The sequence below is a fragment of the Bolinopsis microptera genome, chromosome 5 (assembly GCF_026151205.1).
Source record: "Bolinopsis microptera isolate Bmic1 chromosome 5, MBARI_Bmic_1.0, whole genome shotgun sequence".
Classification (NCBI taxonomy): Eukaryota; Metazoa; Ctenophora; class Tentaculata; order Lobata; family Bolinopsidae; genus Bolinopsis; species Bolinopsis microptera.
The window spans coordinates 18,423,045-18,436,439 of record NC_087076.1 but is presented as its reverse complement, the minus strand read 5'-3'; the positions used below and the strand labels follow the sequence as shown (position 1 = coordinate 18,436,439).

The 13,395-nt window shown below is 36.7% G+C and overlaps 1 protein-coding gene across 2 annotated transcripts in view; it reads left to right on the top strand.

Moving 5' to 3' along the window:
• LOC134815824 (cytochrome c1-like) overlaps positions 1 to 13,395 on the top strand; it is a 94,968-nt gene that overhangs the window by 62,251 nt on the left and 19,322 nt on the right. The window contains exon 1 of one of the 2 annotated variants that reach the window (XM_063824412.1): positions 13,030 to 13,039. The exons of the other annotated variant lie outside the window; for it this stretch is intronic. The gene's annotated coding sequence lies outside the window, so the exon portion shown is untranslated. Of the gene's footprint in view, positions 1 to 13,029; positions 13,040 to 13,395 lie in introns of those variants that run through there. 2 annotated transcript variants of the gene reach the window in all.

Sequence of the window (13,395 nt, the reverse complement as noted above, 5' to 3'; positions counted from 1 at the left end):
CGTAGGATGCTTAAAGCCATCATTAAAGCTGCCAAACGTTCGCATTACTGCAACGAAATCCTCAACAACTGTGAAAACAGCAAGAAAACTTGGCAAATTATCAATGAACTTAGAGGCAAGAAGAAGAGACAAACCAAACCCCCGTTTATCATTGATAATCAAAGAATAGTTGATAGAAGGACAATCGCTAATGGATTCAATGCTTGGTTTGTCTCTATTGCACCCAAGCTGAATGAGACGCTTAATGACCTATCTCATGGCATGCCTATATTACCCATGAAAACTTTTTATGACTTCCTGAATAAAAGAAATGAAAAAACTATTATGCTAGAAGATTGCTCCCCGACCGAAATATTGAAAATTATAAATCAGTTTGAAAACGGCAAAGCTAGTGACATTCCAATAAGTGTAATAAAAAAGTCATCTCATATAATTGCACCTGTCTTATCAAATTACTTCAATATCCTTATGGCCGAAGGTATATTTCCAGATGTCCTGAAAACTGGTAAGATAACACCTGTATATAAGAAAGGTAACCCTGAAGAAATTGAGAACTACCGTCCTATATCCACACTGTCTGTCTTCGGTAAAATCTTCGAAAAGCTCATTTACTCAAGAATATACGGATTTGTTAGCTCTCAAGGAGCCATATCGGAGACACAGTTTGGATTTAGGCAATCCCATTCTACATCTCATGCAGTCAATTACTCTGTAGATTTAATTACAAAATCTCTTAAACTCAAGAATCATGTTCTAGGAATATTCATTGACTTAAGCAAAGCTTTTGACACTATCGACCATTCAACACTACTTATAAAAATTAGAGGGCTGTGGAATTAGAGGAGTAGCAAATAACCTTATAAAAAGCTACTTAACAAATAGACTACAATACACCGAAGTTGTGGGAGAAAAATCAGACACCCTATCTATTCAATTTGGTGTCCCGCAGGGTTCAATACTTGGACCTCTCCTATTTCTCCTCTACATGAACGACATCTCAAACAGTTCTAAACTAGGATCATTTGTTACATTTGCTGATGATACCAATATATTTGTTGTAGGAAAAACAAAACGTGAGGCCTATGAACGTGGAAATAAGCTTCTTTCATCATTGCAGTCTTACATGCGAGCAAATAAGTTACATATAAATATGTCCAAGTGCTGCTACATACACTTCAAGCCTCCCATGAAAGGTTCTAAGTCAGAGACTCTATCAGATGATGAAGTAGGACTTACTATAGACAACTTTCCGATAAAAAAAGTTTCATCCACTAAATTCCTTGGAGTTATAATTGATGAAAACCTTTCATGGGAAGAACACATTAAAGCCCTTAAGCGAAATCTAAATCATTCCACTTCCACCTTATGTCGACTTCGCTGCTCCCTTCCAGAATTTCTACATCAACAACTATACTATACAGCAATAGCAGCAAATCTGGGGAAACTTGGTGGACATTGACTTTTTTCACACAATTTGAGTATGTTGACTTCAACATTATGTTGCAGCTCATTGTGGTTAATCTCAATGTTGGAGTGATGTTTTTCTGGCGCACAAAACACTGCAGTACGGTCATGTTGAATAATTGTGGTTAATGGGTCATCTATGTGGCCACTATGGTGGTTAAAATACCAGTTTTAGGGTTAACCACCATTTTGAGATATGATATTATGAACTGAGTAGTCATTATATTGAGATCATATCATGGTGCAACTATCACAAAAGTTTTCAAACCTCATTGGGGGCATTTTGTGGTCCTAATGGTGGTTAAATTGAAGATGAACGGTGAGCTATAAATATTGCTCTGATTATAGATGTATAGTGTTGGTTGTTCATTTGTGCATGGATGATAATTTTTTATCACAAATGTGCAATTTAATAGTATGGTTGATTTGAGGTGGTTAATATTCGTAAAAAGTGCTAAAAAGATGGTTAAAATGTCAAAATTTATTGTTAACCACCAATCAAAACATTATTAATGATTTTAGTCAACATTTTATGGTCAACAAAGGACATTTGAAGGGTCTTGATAAAATTTATCAAGAAATGTTGTCATAAAAGTGGTTAAAAGGGCTATATTACTTGCTAGGCTGTTGAACAAGGCATCTATTAAAGTGAAAATTAACCACAATATGAACTTCAGATAATGGTTTGCTATCCAAATGAGTGTATAATTGTTTGCAAATGCATAATTGACCCCAAGTTCATGCATTATGATCAATGTGCAGCTATGGTGGTTAAAATGTCTCGAAAATACCCTATATTTGCACTAATTAACCATTTTTAGAGCACATATTAGCTTTGTAAAGCTATAGCTGGCCATGCTACATTATCTAGATATAACTACCTGCTCATTTATATGACCAGAAACATTGCTGAGTCCTATGTTGCGTCCATCATGGTTAATAAAGGTCTAAAATTGACCAAAATCAGTGTTTTTGGTCGTTTTAACCACCATACGGCCACACATTTTGTTGCATTATCTTTAAAATCACTTATTATCCTCCAGCTATCTCTCATAATCAAATATCAAAACAAAATAAGGCACAAAAAGTTCGGAGGTTGCTGAATAATGGTTAATTTGTGATGGCTTCTGTTGACCGAAAGTCCAAAATAAACATGTTTTAACCACATTGAGGCCACATCTAAGGTTTTATGGTATTGGGACCATAGTCAAAAGTTTTGGGCACCTGAATGGTGACCTCTGCTTTTGAAATTATGGTGATATTTCAATGCTGTGCCATACCAGGTGGTTAAGTACGCGCTAGCGCGCGCACGCGTACAAACATGGTTTTTTTGATATACCACAGTTGGTGGTTAACTGTTCTACATCAAACCTTCACTAAAAGTATTGGGCACCATAGTGGTGACATAATATATAAAGAATTTAAGCGTAGACTAAATATGTTGGCCTACAGATGGTTAAGTACCCGCTAGCGCGCGCGCACGCGTACACTATAACATAAACAAATAAACCACTCCACAGACCACATTTATTAATTTTTTTAATTTCCTTCTTCAACTATGTGTCAATGAACCATTTTTGTTCAATAATGACCATCAATATTAACTGTAGTACTTATATCTTCACTGTAGTAAGGGTTTGGGTGTTAGAGGTATAAAAAATGTCCACTAACAAATCAGTCATTTTTCGACTACTTAACCACCTAACTCAGCACCAAAATGTTCTGAGATTTTTTTCGTTGCACTATCATGAAGCTATGACATTTTTGGACCTATGTAAATAATCAGATTACTAAAATTCATAATCTTTGATTTTTAAGGGGGGGTTAAATGCTTCAAATTGGTGTATTTCAAAGTTTCCCCAGATTTGCTGCTATTGCTGTATACTTTGTTTGAATCCCATCTCTCTTACTGTATATCTGTCTGGGGTGGGGCAGCGAAGCATCGTATAAGCTCTCTGTTTACCGCCCAGAAGTACTGTCTTAGGGTTATGTTCGGTGATAGGGAGGCTTACCTTGATAAGTTTAAGACCTGTGCACGTACCAGACCAATAGGGCACCAAAGACTTAACAACAAGTTTTTCATAAAAGAACATACTAAACCGCTATTCAAACATAATAATATCCTAGCTATCCAAAATCTCTATACATACCACTGTTACCTCGAGCTCTACAAGATAATGAAATTTCGTGCTCCAATATCCTTACATGAAGGCTACACATGCTCGACAAGGAAGCCGACCCTACTTATTTGTCAGGCTGACCCACCTGATAACCATAATACAAGATCAACCAAAATTTTTAACATGATTACTCCAAAAATTAGAATGGATTACTTTACCATGAGTGTGATGTGTTTGCGGGGAAAGCTTAAACGTGCACTATTAAATAATCAACACAGCCACGCCCCGCTTGATTGGACAATCAAAGATTTTGACTGCAACAATATTGTCTTCGAAAGATCACTACTTGCTGGTCACACACATGTCAGCGAAATTCCCCTAGTCTAGTGTTTTCCAAGTCTTGTTCTGTGAGAAAAGTATGTGTGAGAAAGTCTTTAATAAAATAAAATGAATGTATATTTTTGAATTTTTAACATTTAATTTGATAATGCAGTATAAAGAAATTTTTAATTAGCACTGTATAGTTTAAGATATTTATATTAGCTTATTATAACCATTGATACAACGAACATAATTTTTCAACAGCTCTCCAATATCCATCTTAAAGTTGCATCTTATATCCTCAAACTACACAATTTAAACTTAGGCATATATATAGTGTAGACTTTCTGTCACAACAAGACTGTAACCCATAGTAACAAACACAAACAGAACCCCTAACGTCTGCTAACAATTTTCTTCTGATCCTCATATGAGCCCTGTCTCTAAAAACTCAACTGAACTAGCGTTTTGGTGTGTGCAAAAGCTTTCAGGCACGCACATTCCCTGCCCCGTTAGTTGCCTGTCCCTTCAAAATCAAACTAACAGTCAAGGACAAAAAGTCATACACCAAATGAGCATTATATTTTTATAAATTGTTTTACATCTCTTTACTCTGTAAAATGTGCTAAAAATTAAATTTCTTGTTTCATTGAAAAATTTCTTGTTTCATTGAGCTACGTACAGTTTCCTGGACAACTGGAACCTTTTGGGCCATGCACAAGCCAATAGCATGTATGGTCCTGCAGTGGGGTCTCCTTGTCCTTGGATCTGTGTTTTGATCCGTCTTTTCTTAAAATTTTCCATTTGTGTCACTTAGAATCACCTTTTAAATGTTAATCGACACCACTGGTCCTAATTAAATTTAGCCATGACACGACTACTCGAACGTAACAGTTAAATAAGTGTGACATACTATTATATTCTTATAATTATATCATATGAATTGATTACACTGCTAATAAATAAAATACTTTGTTTTACTAAATACTTTGTTTTACTGTACATACCAAACTCCAAGGGTTTGTTTATTTTATCCCAAGAAGGTACTACTCAGGGGGACAACTGTGCTTCTGCATTTTACTCCTGTAGCCTGATGCCCCTTCTGGACAAACTCCCCACAGAGCCACCAGATATTTCTCCTGTGGTCTTTTAGAACACAAAACCACCCCAGAAGCCTCCTGAGGAGCACGATAGGATTAAGACACCACCAGATACAACTCCAGATAGGACCACAGAGGTTAATAAGCCCACCAACGAAGCTGCTAAACACATATGGTTTGCAGATGATTCTGGAGCAGCAGGAAGGCTTAAAGCCCTGAAGATTTGGTGGGATTCCCTACAGGCATCTGGCCCTGTTTACGGCTATTCCCAAATCGTCCAAGACCTGGCTTATTGTTAAAGAGGAGTACCAAGAGATAGCCAAGTCTCTCTTCCCCGACCTTAATATCACCACCGAAGGTTGTCGATACCTGGGTTCCTCTATAGGTACAGAGACTGGAAAGCATAATTTTATCCAAGCCAAATGTGTTGAATGGATAGAAGAGTTTAAGGGATTGGCATCAATTGCACGGCACGAGCCACACTTTGCTCCTCCCGCAGATGGTCTTTCCTGACGAGGACCACCCCCGACATAGCAGTGAACTTGCAGCCAATTGAGGACAAGATCAGGAATTTGCTCATTCCCAACATGACAGGTCACACTATTCGGTCTGACCCTGAGCAAAGTCTGTTCTCCCTCCCAGCCAAGTTAGGTGGACTAGCTATAATCAATCCAGTAGAAATTGCTGATACTGAGTACAAGAACTCACTCATGGCTAACCAGCAGCTTACAGAACACATTCTGAAGCAACACACCACTCTCAATACCAACAGAGAGGCTGGGAAAGCGGTCAAGAGTGCCATTAGCCTGTCAAATGCAAAGAGACATGAATCTCTCAAAAACCAGCTGATGAACGATCTACCACCTTTGATCAGTGAGAAGATCCCACATGCATGTGAAAAAGGTGCATCAAGCTGGCTGACCAGACTACCTTGTGAGAAGTACGGATTTGTCTTGAACAAGCAAGGGTTCAAAGACGCTATAGCACTGAGATACGATCTACCCATTGCCAACATAGCCAAGAAATGCATTTGTGGCAAAGATAACACCTACAACCACATTCTCATTTGCAAGAAAGGAGGCTTTGTCAACAGCAGACACAACCGACTGAGAGACACCATTGCAAGCATTCTTGAAAAAATCTGCAATGAGGTTGTTGTAGAGCCAACACTCCAGCCATGCACTGGAGAAAGCCTTCGCCCTGGTACCATTCTGGATGATGGGGCAAGGCTTGACATTGCAGCTAGAGGTCTGTGGTCACCAATGGAGATGGCATTCTTTGATATCAGGGTTTTACACCCCGGAGCCAAATCCAACACTAATCACAACACCCCAGCAAAGATGTACAATAAGCATGAGAGAGAAAGAAAGGAAATATGGAGACCGCTGTGTACAGATCGAAAAAGGAACCTGCAATGGCCTTGTATTCTCGACCACCGTAGGTATTGGCCCACAGGCTACCATGTTCCTTAAACGAGTGGCAACACTTCTGGCAGCCAAGACCAGCCAGGACAAAAGCCTCATCATGGCAAATCTTAGACGTCGTTTGCGATTTGAGCTACTTAAAACAGTTGTGATTGCAGTGAGAGGACGGTATTATGAGAAAGCAATACCTGTTGACGAACTGGACCTAAATCTTGCACACATCACCAGAGATGAAGACAGGGGTGATGATGTTCATGATGAAGATTATGAAGTTGATGATGAGGTTGAGAATGTAGAGGAAGTGGTGACCAAAGTAATACGAATGTAATACGAATGTAACGTTAATGGAATGGAACAAATCTCACATGTGAACTCTTCAATTTGCTTCAATTCAAATCAACAACTTAATTCAAATCATCAACTCAATATCATGGACGATTCAATGGAAACATTTTTTGGAAAACTATTGTCGGAATGTGATCAAAAATGCAAAAACTGTACTGCACTCAAATCTCATGTCAAGTTTCTCGAGCGGAAAGTGATCATCCTAGAAGACATTGTTCAAACTTCTCAGACTATAGCAGAGATTAATGGTACGTTACATCAAAGTACCAATCAGTCAATAGATTATCGGGCTGTCCTGGATAGGTGTTCAGATGTTGCAGTTCAGACAGAATTTGAAAACGATCAGATTGAATATGACAGTGAATGCGAGGTGCCTGAATCTTTCATGCTAATCAATAGTGATGGCATCATTGAAGCACCAGATTCTATCATTTCCAACAACACAGAAAATCAAATCAGTGGGAGTACAGGATCTGTCAATCCATGGAGTGGCAAGTATTATGCTGAAATAGATGTAACACCCATATCTAGTGTGGCCTTAAGTGTAAATGACGAAAGCCCTGACATTATCATACCACCTGTTGAACTCATTGATCAGGCACCGTTTCAAAAATTCTCCTTAGACATCTTCCTGAGAGAATTGGATTTTAGCCACCAGTTTCAAAATAGGAAAACAGCTTACTTTGGGGACTTCCCATATGTGTATAATGGGGGAAGTCACGAGGCGAAGGAGATACCACATCAGTCCTATCTGGCTGCTATCTGTTCATATCTTGATGTGTTACTCCCGGATTATGTTTACAACAGTGCTCTCGTAAACTACTACAGTACTGGGACAGAATGCATGCCTATCCATAGTGATAATGAAGAATGCATCGATGAAAACTCTTATATTGTTACAGTTTCTCTGGGTGCCTCTAGGACGATGCAGTTCACAGAAATTCAAACAGGAAAAGTGGTGTCTGCCCTAGATCTAAAGCATGGGGATGTTTGTATCATGTCTAAAAAATCCCAGCTTCATTACAGACATGAAATCTGTACTCAACCATCTTGTACAAACAAAAGGATCAGTATCACATTCAGACTGATCAAACCTGTAGCTGTTGTCCAAAGATTAACAAGTACACCAACCAACATGTGCAATGACAATTACCATGACCCATATGAAAACATCTCCAACTCCAGCGGCTATGTACCTTATCAAGAAGACGAATTTATAGTTCATCCATCAAGGAAAACGAATGGTGCTTATCAGCACCGACCTCTAACCCCACCCTATACATCTCCACCACCCCATCTGCATCAATCAGGGCGGCATGTTAACAGACAACAATTGTTCGAAAAGGAGACACCCAACGATGTGAGCACAGTTTATATCAGCAGCAGCATGTTTAGGCATCTGAATGAAAAACTGTTGAGCTCTTCATCTCAGAAGGCCAAAGTATTTTTCTACCCAGGGGCCAACTCAACCCAAATGTCCCAAAGACTCTTTAGCGACAGTCAGTTCAAAGTTCTCAACAAAGAAAAGGTTAAAAAGGTTGTTTTACTAACTGGTACTAACTATGTTGATCCAATTGACCTCAACACAATGAACTTCAACAGTGCCACCAATGACATGGAAGAATTTGTTCAAAAATTGTGGGCAGAATTTAATAGTGCAAAAATATATATCTTAAATATTCTGCCTAGAGCTGTCACTAGTAAGAACATCATAGTGCAGGGACTTAATCGATACTTGGAGAATATGTGTTATAAGCATGGGCTAATATACATTAACACAGAACATGAAAATAATCTCTTTACTTTAAATTATGATAGAAAGGACAAGTATTTTGGCAGGGGCCATGACAATGTGCACCTTAATAAGTTAGGAATTGCCAGGCTTGGTAAGCATCTCAAATATGTAACTCACTTGTGTTAAACTTCATTAAAATTCTATAATCCAAGGGTATCAACATGAATAATAACAGGATTACTGTTTTATCTGGTTTAAAATGTTAGATCAGCACAAATTTCTAATAACTTAACGTTTTTATATCTCTCAAGCTATATTTATCACAAACAGAAGTGAGTTACTATTTTATGCTGTTAAATTTTATGATTTAAACTGCAGTATGATTGCTGATCCGAAATCCAATTTAAATCATATGTATGACATGATTTGAAACTTAGTCTACTTGAGGAGACTGCATGTGGATTTGTTCCCCATTAGCTTTGGTTTAACCTTATTCGTACCTCAATAAACGATAATCTCTCTCTTGGTCTATGTAATATACAGGGTGGCCTGACTAATCTGGCAAAAACTCTCGAACTACAGGAGCTAATATTTCGCGAAAAGCTTGACATAATTGGAATTAATGAGACAAACCTTAAATCTGATATAGACACTAGTACACTTAACTTCCCCTTAAACTTTGATTTTATAAGGTGTGATAGACCTAACGATAGAGGAAGAGGAGGGTGTGGTATATTGATCAACCAAAATGTTAACCACAAATTACTCAATTTAGATATAACCTACTCTGATATTTCTAAAATCGAAGCTATATGGATACAACTCAAGGACGCCAATCTTTACATTTGCTGCTTCTACAGATCACAAAACTTTTGTCATCTAGATACTTTCCTTGATTATATGACTGAATGTATGATGAAACTTCAAGGTAAGAAAGTAATATGGATTGGCGATGTTAATGTTAACCAAAACTCTTTATCTGATCTAGATTATAAAAAGTTAGATATAACAATGAAGCTCTTTGGAATGATACAGACTGTTACAGGAATTACTAGAGTTGCAAACTTAGATGGTAGAATAACGCAGAGCACAATAGATGTTGTAATGACTAACTGTTACTCTAATTTCATAGAGTGTAAAGTACTTGATGATAGAATAGGAGATCACCAAGCTCTTAAATGTGTTCTCGACTTTAAAGTAAATAAAGCTAGTAAGTTCCAGAAGGTCCTTATCAGAGACCACTCCTTAAACAATCTAAAAGCCTTAAGCTATTTTCTGGGATCCTGCAGTAACTACAGTAATATTCTAAGCTGTACTAATGTAGACCATGCGCTAGATGGACTTAATCATCACATCCAGGAATCGTATGATAATTACTGTCCACCTAAACAGATTAAATGTAATAGTAACTTTCTTTGTAATCCCTCTAAAGTACTGTTGGCAGAAATACGGAAGAAGAAGATGCTTTTCAGAAAGTATAAAAAGTGTTTAGGACAATTAAACAAATTCAAGTGTAAGTGTATTAATGGAATATGTAACCGCAGAAAAAGTGAACTACATAAGAAATGCTCTACTTCGTGGGATAACTATCGTCCCCAAAGAAACTATGTGACAAAATTATCCAAAGAAAACAGACGTACAAATATTGTTCAGGACCTTACTGCACGAAAAGTGCAAAAAACGATTTGAAAGGTATTTGGAAAACTATCAAACATGCTTCAAACTTACCTGGAAAAATAAGTAGCTCTTCCCCAAGCAACTTAAATGTTAACGGAGTTAACCTGCATTTTGCCACAGTTGGTACAATATTACAAGAATCAATTAAGGAAAAGGATTCAGACGACTTTCTAGAATATATGCCGCCTCCACCAGAGTGTAAACTCTCTGTATTCGAAGAGGTGACTGTTGAACAAGTAAAAGAATATATACTCAGTATACCATCAGATAAATCTATTAACGATATCATGCCTATTAAAGTATATAAGTATATTATTCCCCAAATCATCGATCCAGTAGCTCATATTATAAACCTTAGTATGAAAAGTGGAACAATGCCGTTGGCATGTAAAATTGCATCAGTCACTCCAATTCTTAAAACTGGTGACCCTAATGATCCAAATAACTACCGGCCAATATCCATACTCCCCCTACTTGGAAAATGTATAGAATATTTTGTTAACCAACAGCTCACAGAGTATGTTGAAACAAATAAACTACTTACCAACAATCAGTATGGATTTAGAAAAGATCATTCCACCACTTTTATAATGCTTAATCTATTTGATAAAATATTTACGTCTAAGGAATCACAGAAGAAACCTGCAATTGTATTCTTAGATATTAAAAAGGCCTTTGACACAGTAAGCCATAATATTTTATTGAAAAAACTTAAGTATTATGGAGTTGATGGCTTTGTCATAAAGTGGTTCAAAAGCTACCTTGGGGACAGAAAGCAGCACACCAAAATACGTGGTAATGTAAGCACATCACTCCCTGTTAAAACAGGTGTGCCACAGGGTAGCATATTAGGACCAATTCTATTTAGTTTATTCATAAATGATCTCAGTAGAAATTGCACACAATCTACTGTTTACTTATTTGCAGATGACAGTGCACTATATTTTGATAACATTTCCCGAAGCATATATGAAAATGTAATTAAGGATATGAAAATTGTGTATGAATGGCTTAGAATCAACAAGCTGAGACTAAATGCTGCAAAATCTTCATTCATTGTATTTGATAGATATCCTAATCTGGACACGTTGTCAATCCCTCTGGATTTGGAAAAAGAATGCCTTTTTATAGAAGAAACTAAATCTCAAAAATATTTAGGTCTCATGATAGACAATTTATTGAACTTTCAAGACCATATTGATTATGTGAAATCAAAAATTGCTAAAAGAATAGGGGCATTATACAGGTCGAAAAATCTTCTTCCACTGAAATATAGAAAAATGTTTGTAAATGCTCTTATGCTCCCCCAATTTGACTACCTGGATATAATATGGTCTAGGGCTGCCAAAACCAGACTTAATTCTCTTGATATATTATACAAGAAAGTAGCAAAAATTGCACTGGATGTTCATTGGCAGGAACCATCAGTAAATGTATATCGAAATATGAAGTGGTTACCCTTACACTTAAGACGACAACTCCATCTATCAACGTATATGTATAAAATTCTTAATGAGGCTGCACCATCATCATTCACCGGTAAATTTTCTTATGTATCCGGAGGATCACGTGATGCTGAGAGGTGCAACCTTTATATTCACAAATCCAGAACACACAAAACCTTTACATATTTAGGTGCAAAATGTTGGAATACAATTCCAGAGAACATAAGGACTATAGAATGTAGTGTAAATTTCTCACAATGTATGAAATCTAAATTTATGTCAGATGTAATTCAAGGAGTCTCATCCTATGAAATAAACAATAGTTTCGACTATTTCTACACTCTAGCTATGTGACAACTGAAACAATTTTTAAGGTGCTGGAGTTTTTGTCGGGTGGAAAGGCCCCCTGCGTTATATGACCTATTTTCAGAAGTATAGAACTTTAAACATCTCCTTTATTCGTTCCCATTTGTTATCATTGCCATTCTAATGTTGTTCTATACTTCTCTGTGTATAACTGTAAATAATATTACTTACGAAATTCCAAAGTGGGCATCTATGTAATTTTCAACATTAATTGTTACCTTCATGCCCACAGTTCACTGTTAAATCATATCTTATTTTACCACTCATTAATGTATTGCTTATTTTGTTTTACAATTTACATGCTATATCCTTATGTCCCTAGAAGGGTGTTCTGCTAACAGTTTTTGACTGACTTGAATGTCCTGCACAGCAGATTGAAGCTTCTTAAATTATTTTTTATTCTTATTGTATTGCTGTGTAAATTTGATTCTAATTCTAATTCTAATTCTAAGTGGTTTCAGCAGAGTGAGCTGAAAAGAAGACAAGATTCTATTTTAATTTATTGATTATTATATTTATTGAAATAAACATATAATATCCATTACTCCAGGAGTGATGACAGGATATATACATACAGTAGGTATAATGAAGGATAGTACAGTGACATTATCACCCAAAACGGTGTTTGGAAATTCTGTATCCACTACATCCACATCCAGTAATGCTTTGAGGTGACCAGGTGCAGTTAAGTACCGTGGACCAATTTTTGGGTTAATAGACAAACTTTAAAGAAGATTCGCTGGTCTATAGGGAGTATGTGGGACTTCTTATAGAAGGGAATCAAGTCCATAGTTCTGTCTACTATGTTGTGGATGAAACGAGCGCAACCACTGAAGGCAGCACAGGATCTTACTTGTGAAACAAGCGCGTCACGCAGTACACGTAGACTCTTGGCTATGTGAAATAACCAATTTGCATAAAAACCAAAATTTTTATAAATCAAAATTTATTTTATTCCCAAAATCAATTCATATTTTGTTCAAATATTGAAAGTCAAAATAGCTATTTCACAAAAGTGGTTTTATTAAAATAAAATAATTTGTGATATGTGTACAATTGTCATACGTTGTATGACCCGCCGCGCACGAAGTGCGCGGCTCCCCCTGTATCGTCAGGACGATAAATAGTGAAACGATAAATAGTGAAACGACCGTGGTGGTCGCAACGTGATACAAGTGTACAAGTAATAAATTAATATGTAGTAAATTAATTTACACTAAACAGTTTACAAAAAATACACGATTTTTACTTTCAACTTTGCAACTAGTTAGTCATTATTGAAACAAATTTTTAGTGGAACAAATTTAAAATTTTATCCTTTATTTTACAATCATATTACTGGGCCGCGCTCAGCCTGTCATTCCGCCGAATCTCTATTCTAACAAAATTGATAGATAT